The sequence below is a fragment of the Pelophylax lessonae genome (genome assembly GCF_965119305.1).
Source record: "Pelophylax lessonae genome assembly, chromosome: 13".
Lineage (NCBI taxonomy): Eukaryota > Metazoa > Chordata > Amphibia > Anura > Ranidae > Pelophylax > Pelophylax lessonae.
In genome coordinates this window covers 158,978,429-158,988,917 of record NC_138780.1, presented here as the reverse complement: position 1 = coordinate 158,988,917, position 10,489 = coordinate 158,978,429, and the positions used below count along the sequence as shown (strand labels likewise).

The 10,489-nt window shown below is 42.9% G+C and overlaps 1 long non-coding RNA gene across 1 annotated transcript in view; it reads right to left on the bottom strand.

Annotated features, from left to right (window-relative positions):
- Positions 1–9,657, bottom strand: part of LOC309569339 — a 9,935-nt gene extending 278 nt beyond the window's left edge. Inside the window, exons 1-3 of the long non-coding RNA XR_014226063.1 lie at positions 9,539–9,657; positions 6,402–6,525; positions 1,953–1,976 (exon numbers count right to left, since the gene is read on the bottom strand). This is a non-coding gene — a long non-coding RNA (uncharacterized lncRNA). The remainder of the gene's footprint in view (positions 1–1,952; positions 1,977–6,401; positions 6,526–9,538) is intronic.
- Between the last annotated feature and the right edge of the window lie 832 nt (positions 9,658–10,489).

The window sequence follows — 10,489 nt, the reverse complement described above, 5'->3', positions numbered from 1 at the left end:
GCTTAGTATTCCACTACTGTTCAACACCTAATAATCATCTAAGCAAAACCAGGAACCATAGTCTACCCTAAAAATCACTTCACCATGAAGTGGAAAAATAACCAGAAAACAGACATGTGTTCTTTCCAGCCTTATTTAATTTTAGATCACAATTTATAACAGCAGTGCAAACCAGTTCATAAAGCTGCATACACGCATGCAAGTCAGGTACCCGCTTCCTCCACAGAAATGAATAAGCCAAAAAAGGTGAAGAGGAGGGAGGCATCAGAAAAGTGGAACTTCCCCTTTTGGATGAAACTCAACTTTAAAAAGTTTGTCTAGTGGTGTAGTAATATGATTTTGATGCTAGGGTACTGGTTTTGTTATAAAGCAGGGTTAATTATGTCACTATAGCATAGGTTGACTCTCCCACAATAGACAATTTGAAAGGGGTCAGCAAGTACAAAAAAAAAAAAAAAAAAAAAAAGGGGGGGGGGGGGGGAATCATCACTAATAAAATTGCATGGTATATCGTTGACCTTGCCCATGTGCTGTGGGGTGTACCGGCTGTTTACCTTACAAAAGGAATGGTGGCGCAGCACCGCTAGGAGCCGATTGAAAAATCGGCTAGGGTGCCGACATTGTGGGATCCCTGGACAGATTTGAATATTAAAAAAGTCAGAAACGACAGGGTTTGTAGCTGCAGAACTTATTTTGATGAGGGGGCTGGAGCTCCGCTTTAAAGATCAGAAATTTTTCTCTACACTACCTCTGTTAATGCCCTCCTTCCTCCTCCAGCTGTTTAGTTATATTCTTTAAAGTATTATTAAAGGCAAATAAAAAACGTTTATAGTTTTGGATAGAGGTGGAGGGATTAGAATGCTTGTCAGTTTATCGCGGTCTGCACCCTAGGACAGTGGTCCTCAACTCCGGTCCTCAGGGCCCACTAACAGGCCAGATTTTAAGTATTACCTTGGGGAGATGCAGACTAGAGTACTGCAATCACAGAGCAGCAAATTATATCACCTGGGATGTATTTCAGTTATCTTGCAAACCTGGCCTGTTAGTGGGCCCTGAGGAACAAGGCCCTAGGAGATTCATCCGCTCTATTTTTCCCCATTTACCGTATTCATTGAAAGTAAAAAATAAAATAAAAAAAAACCCAAAATTTTGGGTTGTCCCCAGAAAAGAAAGGGAAAATCTTCCAATGGGGACACTAGTTCGGTTGACTTAAGGGAATTCCTTTGGGGACCCTTCATTTGCAGGGATTTACAATAATTTCCTGTTTGGCTATGGGACAAGTGAAGGGAAATCTAGCAATGAGACACTGATGAGGAGAGAACAAAAAAAAAAAAAAAAAAAAAAAAAAAAAAAACACCCCAAAACAAATGTACAATAATCCATGTTACATTATAAAATCAGAACAGCATAAATGACAGTAGGAAGATGGATTCCTACTATGGGCATAAATACATTTGTGGAATAAGGTATAGGTAACATAAAATTGCAAGCAATAATGTAGACCAGGGGTCTTCAAACCTCCTAATCAAAGAGCCGGTTTACTGTCCATCAGGTTTTAGGAGGGCTGGACTGTGGCCAGTTGGAATAGAAGATGACCCAGTGTAGACAATGTCTAGGCAGTCAGCAGGAATAAAACATTATATAGCCCCTGGACAGTGGGGGGAGGGTAGCGCCCCATCGTTGGAGGGGGGGGGGGGGGTCAGCAGGAAGGACTAGCGCCCCATCGTTGGGGGTCAGCAGGAAGGACTAGCGCCTTGTGTCAGTGTGAGGAACAGTGCTAAGGGCCACATACAGGCAAGGAAAGGACCGCATTTGGCCCACAGGCCACACAGTTTGGAGACCAAGGATTTAGACCAAAGAAGTTTGTGGGTTGAAACCTGTAAGACAATGGACTGCCTGCATTCAAACATAAAACCCCCAAATTAATGTACAAACACCCCAAAAACACTTACTGTTGTCTTGTACAGCTTTCTTTCCTGTAAAGAAAGAAAGATCTAATTAGATATGTATGAAAGCTCAACCCAAAAAACATTTCTCTTGTTGTTTGTTCATTATTTCCAATAACAAAAAATTGGCAAGTTTCAAAGATCACAGCAAGCAAGACTGACAAAAAAAAAATAAAATAAAATCCCCAAGTCTCATTGACATTTGTGAAAAATCTAAAAAGTATAATTTAATAGGTACTAAAAAGGGTCATATTCTAAAGCTGACAAGTACCAGACAGAGCGCCACAGTTACAAGAGGAAAAAAAAAAAAAAAAATAACCTTCAAGACAGAAAGTCCAATTGTATATGCCATTTGGGGTTTGCTCCACCTACCTCAAACGCTTAAAAAAAAAAAAAAAAAAACCAAACAAAAAACACATAACATAAATGGATGGGCGTTCAGCAGGAACTCAAAGCAAACCCTTAAATGCAAATTTTCAAGAGGTAGAGTTACCATTCCCAGGCTTACCTCATGACAGTATGGCAATAGTTTGCTTCACCCTTGCAACAACTTCAAAGTATGGCAAAGGCTTTTTTGATCTTACTTCTCTTCTGGGTCACAAGAATACTTTTCAACTCCTTTGAAACAGAGTCAGCTTATAGCTTGCTGACATCACAGAGCCACTCCAGTCTCTGGAAGGACTCCAATCATATTGTCGGGATCCACCAAGCTGCTTGATTGACAACTGGCTCCAGCTCTCAGTAAATGGCTAAGAGCCAAAGACAGCTGCGCCCTACCCCTCTCCAGCCCAGCACGCAAGTGAGCGCTGGGGTGGCAGAACAGAAAGTAGTGCCTGACAGCCACTGCTCTGAGAACTGAGCAATTGGAGACTATGATTGCTCAGTTCTTGGCCTTGGAACTGAACTTAGAATGGAGAACAGCTGCAGCATAGAAATATATCTATAAACCGAAAAGAAGTCAGAGCATCACTTTTTTCCACATTTTGTTATGTTACAGCCTTATTCCAAAATGGATTAAATTAATTTATTTCCTCAAAATTCTACAAGCAATACCCCATAATGACAACGTGAAAGAAGTTTGTTTAAAATCTTTGCAAATTTTTATATAAAAAAGGAAAATATCCCATGTACTTAAGTATTCACAGCCTTTGCTCAATACTTTGTTAAAGAACCTTTGGCACCAATTACAGACTCAAGTATTTTTTGAGTATATTGCTACAAGCTTGGCACACCAATTTGTGGGCAGTTTATCCCATTCTTCTTTGCAGGACCTCACGCTCCATTGGGTTAAACAGGTAGCGCTGGGGCACAGCCATTTTTGGATCTCTTCAGAGATGTTCGATCCGGTTCAAGTCTGGACTCTGGCTGAGCCACTCAAGGACATTCACAGAGATGTCCTGCAGCCACTCTTATCTTGGCTCTGCGCTTTGGATCGTTGCCCTGTTGGAAGATGAACCTTTGCCCTAGTCTGAGGTGTGGAGCAGGTTGTCATCAAGTTCCTCTTTTCGCCAATCCTGACTAGTCTCCCAGTTACTGCTGCTGAAAAACATGCGCACAGCATGTTGCTGCCACCACAATGCTTCACTGTAGGGATGGTATTTGCCAGGAGATGAGCAATGCCTGGTTTTCTCAAGCATGATGCTTGCCATTCAGGCCAAACAGTTCAATCTTTGTTACATCAGACCAGAGAATTCTGTTGCTCATGGTCAGAGTCCTTCAGGTGCCTTTTGGCAAACATCAGGCAGGCTGCATGTGCCATTTACTGAGGAGTGGCTTCCATCTGGTTGTTCTTCTGGAAAGTTCTCCTCTCTCTATTGAGAAACGCTGGGGCTCTGTCAGAGTGACCATCGGGTTCTTGGTCACCTCCATGACTAAGGCCCTTATCCCCTGATCACTGTTTGGCCGGGCAGCCCGCTCTAGGTAAAGTCCTTGTGGTTCCAAACTTCTTCCATTTAAGGATGATGGAGGACACTGTGCTCATTAGGACCTTCAATGCTGCAAAACATTTTCTGTACCCTTCCTCTGATCTGTGACTCAATACAATCATGGCTTGGTTTGTGCTCTGGCATGCACTGTTAACCATGGGACCTTGTATATACACACACACAGGTGTGTGCCTTTCCAAATCATGTTCAATCAACTGAATTTACCACAGGTAGACTCCAATCAAGTTTTAGAAACATCCCCAGGATGATCAGTGGAAACAGGATGCACCTGAGCTCAATTTTGAGTGTGACGGCAAAGGCTGAACTTTTATGTACATGGGATTTTTTTCATTTTTAATAAATGTGCAAAGATTTCCATCAAACTTCCTTTATGTTGTCATTATGGGGTATGGGTTTGTAGAATTTTGAGTAAAATAATGAATTTACTCCATTTTGGAAAAAGGCTGTAACCTAACGAAATGTGGAAATAGTGAAGCACTGTGAATACTTTCCAGATATATATTTATCTACACACACACACAAATTTCTCCTTAAAGCCAAGACAGCATTTGCTGAAGGTCTGAAGATACCCTATGCTCCTCCTTGAGTTTAGGGGAGGATGTGCATGTTGGTTGCAAATCTTACTGACAAACAATGCCGCATAGTGTTGGGTCATTTTATCATTGGAAGACCTTCCCTATTGTCAGTTTGTGTTGGAGACCGTGCTGGACTGACTGGATTGGTCACTGGTCTTAAATGGGTATTCGTGTGGGGGGGGGGGGGGGGATGTAATGCCTTCCGGAGGATAGCTGGATGGTGGCGATGGGCCCTCTTGGGGATTGGCTGCTGCCTTTTCTGTGTGACCTTACAGAGGAAATAAAACTTCCTCTGCAAACATTTACCTATAGGTAAACCTTACAGGCTTTTACCTATAGGTAGTGTAAATATCTCCAAAATGTGTACAGTTTAGGAGATATTTACATGACATGCAGCGAGTGACATCACAGGAGCATGCACTCTGAAGGAACGGCCACTGGTGCAGCTCCCTCCGAGCTGTGAATGTCATTTCGGTTTCCACCAATCACAGCACCGGAGCCCACAAACCCGAAAGAAGCTCCGGGGAAAATGTCAGTGGTGACAGCGGTGTGCAGTCGCAGCTGCAGGGGCTTTGTTCTAAGGGAAGTATTACATAAATGAGCTAGTATGCAATGCATACTAACACATTATGCTTTTGTCTTACAGGTTTTTTTTTGAGTTTACAACCTCTTGAAGGTCGTTTCACCATGTAGATTTAGATAAAAAGGAAGGAGTGCCCAGTGTCAAGAGAAATGTGAATTCTAAAATCTGGCTCATGGGTTTTTATTAAAAATTAGGAACATGTACATCAAGCCAATGCATTTCGAGGAATACACTCCCCTTCTTCAGGGCTGTTGCTGCGTACTATTTGGTAGGAACAACTCCCATGAGTAGTTATGTTGGATCAAGGATTTCTGAATGACAGGATACTGGCTTTTGTTGTATTGCTGCCTATGCAAGCCGTGGCTTGATGAAAAGGTTGCTAATTTTTTTAATAAAGATCCATGAACCAGATTTTAGAAGTCACATGTCTCTGAACACTGGGCGCTCCTTCCTTTTATCTATAATCAATTACACTAGATTACAAATCATAGACAGAGCATTTTTACACTTTCAAGAGGCTCTTATATCCAAAGTCCTAGAATCTGAGAAGCAACATTTTCCAGAGCGACTTCTTCATTAAGACATTAAAGACAATTCAGTGTGCCTATACTCCATCAGGTCCTTCCACTTCGAATCAGTAAGGGCTCATTTGAAACACAGTAGAACGACATTGTGGGACTCCTATGCCAAAGTACCAGCAGACAAAGTATGTAAAGCAGCCAGTTGGTGCATTCCTAACGCCCCCCCCCCCCCCCCAGTAGTCTTTTAGTACCACAGTCATGCAGAAAGCCTGGTCTCAAAATTACATTTTTAGATGCATATCACTATTGGTTTCAGTTTTTGGTTTTTCATCATCCCACCAAATCAAGCTTAGGCTGGCTACATCCCATTGGTATGCGGATAAAAAGTGAGACAGCGATACGGAAAAATTCTACCGAATACGTACCATCATTTTTTTTTCCTTTCCCAGCTTCCATAGCTTCCTACCTGGCGTTTTGTAACAAGTCTAGGTATGAACTAAGGAGGGTGTCAGAGCCAAATTTATGAACTACCAAGGGGTTGGAGACCAATCCATTGATATGCTCACATTAGGAAGAGGCAGGAAACACATTATACTAATTGGTAACAATTTTCTGTATTTACCTGCCAAAGAATTGGCGATTCTGTACAGCCAGGGGAACGGATGGGCGTTGATTCACACTATAGTGTGTCTATGGCTGCACAGAGCTCAGCAGTTCCCAAAAGGAGCGTTTCCTTAGCGCCTAGCTTGCTACAAGAAACAACTGAAAGAGGAGAGGTGCCTACATCGCTGATGTGGATTTTTTTTTTTTTTTTTTTAAAGAATACTCACCACCATATGATATTTTATAGTAGAGAAAACCCATTAAACCAACACCGACCCACACTTCTTGATAAGCTTTGCTATAGTATGGCTTTACCAAGGACCACCAAGCTCCAAAAGCTTTTCCTGCCATCTGAAAAATAAAATCATATGGTTATTGGTTTGGCTCCAAACCAACACATTATATTACATTTATAAAATGTTTACAGAAGAAAAGTTAGTTAAGAACTCCAATCTCTCCATTTGTCCTGTTTACCTTTAATCACTGAAAGTAAAAGACAAATTCAAATTCTGGGTTGTCCACAGAACTGGAATAGAGGGAAAACCTTCCAATGGGGACACTGGTGATCTGGGGGGACAGTCAGTGGAGGAATTCCCCTCACTTCCTGTTGTGTCGGAGACAGAAAGTGAAGAGAAATCACCCTTAGGCTCAGTTCACACTGCTGCGACATGGAATCCGACTTGTGAGACCCCAAGTCCCATGACGTCAAAGTCAAGGTTTTCCTAGGAGAGCCATTTTAACCGATACTACAACATATGTATACTGGTGCAAGTGAAATAAAAGAAAGCCAGGGGTTACTACCTTAAACAATAAAGGTGTCTGATACACATATACACATGAAAAAGTCCATATCCAAGTCCATATGTATACAGAAGTCCTTGGCATTGAAGGCTGCTCTGCCACAAGTAAGAAGAAAAATTTAAGGAATACTGTGGAGAAAAGACAGGTGCCTGTCTTTTCTCCACAGTTAACTGATACTACACAAGTCCCTCTGACTTTAGAAAAGGTTCCTGAACTACTTTGGACCAACTTGAATGCGATTTCAGCCCTTGTACAGCCTCCTAAATTGCTTCCAAGGTCGGATCAAGTCAGAAGAAAGTCACAAGGCAAACTCGCAGACAAAGTCCTATGACTTTACCATCGCAGCAGTGTAAACCAAACCTAATGGGACACAGATGGCAAAAAAAAAAAAAATCACCACTGAAGGGGGTTAAAATATTTTAGCCTATAGCTCTACTTTAAGCACTCTTTATTCATTTTAGGAGCTTGAGTGCCCCGATGCATCTGAATAAGGTCTATGAACAACTTTCTGCTGTGCCATACACAAAGCAAAGCACAACCATCACTCTGATGCGCTTTGTGAACAGAACAGAAGAGTGAGGGGTGGAAGGCTGTGCCCAGAAAATAACCTATGCAGTTAAAAGGCCGCAGTGCACATTAGGGCAAAAAAAAAATAATCCATGCAACAAAGTAAAATGATCATTCATTTTACGGTCTTAAGCCCCGTACACACGTACTGATCGTCAGCCGAACGATCGGCCGTCTTTTGTCCAGGGCTGTCGTGTCTGTTGAAAACTGCAAAAGACTGCACACGAATTTTGTCAGCCAACAACAGCCGACTGCAGAAGTGATGTCATGTGATGGTTAACTTTCCTTGTCTTTTTTCTTTTCTGAGCATGCCCAGTCTTGCTAATCTGCTGTCTGTCGGCCGAATTCTGTACTGACTGGCGAACAATCGGCCGTTCTGGCGTTGGCCAACAAAAATTTTAATGCCTGCACGACAGATTCTGTTCGGCCGAAAATGCGCTGTCGGCTGTCAGAAGCATCATACTAACAAGCCTACAATCGGCCGATCGGCCGAATATTTACGGCCGACAATCGGTACGTGTGTACGGGGCTTTACTTGTGAGCCCCTAAAGAAGCCTCATTAAAAAAAAAAAAATCCTAGTTAGCAATCTCCTTGTCCTAACTTGTTGCTAGGATGTGAAAATTATTCACAATCAATACAAGGACATTATTCCACTTTAAAGAGGTTGTAAACCTCAGATTTTTATTTTTTTAAATTACCCCTGAAAGACACATAATGAGCTAGTATGTATCGCATACTAGCTCATTACGATATACTTACCTTAGAACGAAGCCTTGAAGCGCCGACCGCTCAACTCTCCCATGGGTGACATGTTCTGTCACCCTTCTTCCGGGTTCGTGGCATCCGGCCATCTGATTGGCTGGACCAGCGATTACGTCACTCCCAAGCATGCACCGACGGTCACGGCAAGGGGCTCTAAAGGAACGGCACCAGCAGCCATTCCTTCAGAGCGCATGCACCAGTGATGTCACTGGCTGCATGCAAAGTAAATATCTCCTAATCGGTACATGTTTAGGAGATATTTACAGTACCTATAGGTAAGCCTTATCATAGGATTACCTATAGGTACAACTTGCAGAGGAGGGTTTACTTCCTCTTTAAGGAGGACCTTCCATGCAAATATTAAAAAGCAATTAGTAAACAAACCATTCAACTGCTCTCTTCCCCCACCAACCCACAGAAAACTGGCAACCTTGAATAGGGCATGAAAGGTCCGCTTTAATTTTTCAACAATTAAAGCTGCTGGCTGTTTGTTTTTATCTACAGTCACCGCTTACTGGCATAGGCAAAAAAAAAACAAAAAAAAAAAACCCTTTTTCTTAATTTTAGTCATAAAATTTTGCTAATAAGCAATGTTTTTTCTTCATTAATGTGCAATGATGAGGCTGCAGTAATCGGTGGCCACACCGGCTGTCCAGGAATTAGTGGCTCTTGGGCTGCTCAGACTTGACCCAGAGAAAACATACTTCAGAATACAGTCATAGATTGCAGACATTTTACATGAGAATCACTGCTATAACAGGGCGATAGGGAAAGATAGATTAGTGTCTAAAGGGGCTCCGAGGATTGCACATGTCAGTCACCTGGGCACTACGGGCTGCATGCTCGGTCTGGGTCGGTACCAGAATTGGATGGCTATATGCTGGCCCTCACCAGGGACAGGAAAGCCCACCTAAACCGTGCAATGCTGGATGTCACAATCACCACCCTCCCTGCATTCACTGACACATACATACACATGGGCTGACTCTTTCCAAGCCAGCAATATAATTTCCTAGGAATCCAGGTGACCTGCTATAACCCTGACACACTGCCAGCTGCAGACGGCCCAGCCATGAATATATGAGCGTGTCACAGAGGACAGCAATGTCAGCCATGGTCAGAATGGGGACACCATCAGCTTCTGGATGGTCTTGTTCCCTCCCTATAGTAAGGCTGCAATAACCAGGCACCCCTCGAGGAAATATTCAGCTCTCACACAAAATCGTAACCCACCTTGAGGTCTCAAATGCAGAGTACGAGCAAGGAAGGTCACAGCACCGGTCTACACAGGAAGTCACCACCGATATCCGGGAACAGAGCGTCACACGGCGAGCTCACTGCCCTCTTCCGCCACCTACCGGACTTCGAACGCAACACTACTAGTGACTTTATATGGAGAAAGGAAAGATGTAGGACACAACATAAACCAGCTGTCATTCACTTGAAGGACTTTTCCGCTTCTGAAAATAAAACCTCTCTGCCCCTTTTTTCTCTGTATTTTTCCCGGTTTTGGTTTTCTATATAAAATGTACTTTTTTAAAACAACTCTAAAGATGACATTTTTCTTCATGTTGGATAGAGTAAGGGAGGATTATAACCTTCAAGACAGGACTTAAAGCGGTAGTATACTCATTTTTTTTGTTACTTTTAACTACAGGTAAGCCTATAATAAGGCTTACCTGTAGGCACAATTAATATCTCCTAAACCTGCACGGTTTAGGCGATATTTACCCTGCATGCAGCCGCTGACGCTAGCGGTGCATGCGCTCTGACGGTCCTACTCAGGATTCCTTGCCGGCTACTTATCGGAAAGTGACGGTAAGTGACATGCGCGGTAGTTATGTCATTGCAGCTCCGGCCACTCACAGCGCCGGAGCCGCCGAACCCGATAGAGACACCAAGGGAGCATGACAGCTCCCACATCGGTGTACGGGCATCAGTGTTGGGGCTTCGTTTTAAGCTAAGTATTTCATAATGAGCTAGTATGCGATGCAACCAAACAGGAAACCAAAACAGGAAGTGAGAGGAAATTCTTCCAAAGTGAGAGAATTACAGGGTGTTTCCAGGGTCACAAGAACTAATGCCCCCATTGGAAGATTTCCCCTCGGAAAAAAATTGTTTAGGCATGTCAAGTGTTTGGGTGTTAACTCATTTATTTGGCTAGAACATTGGTCCCCAAACTGT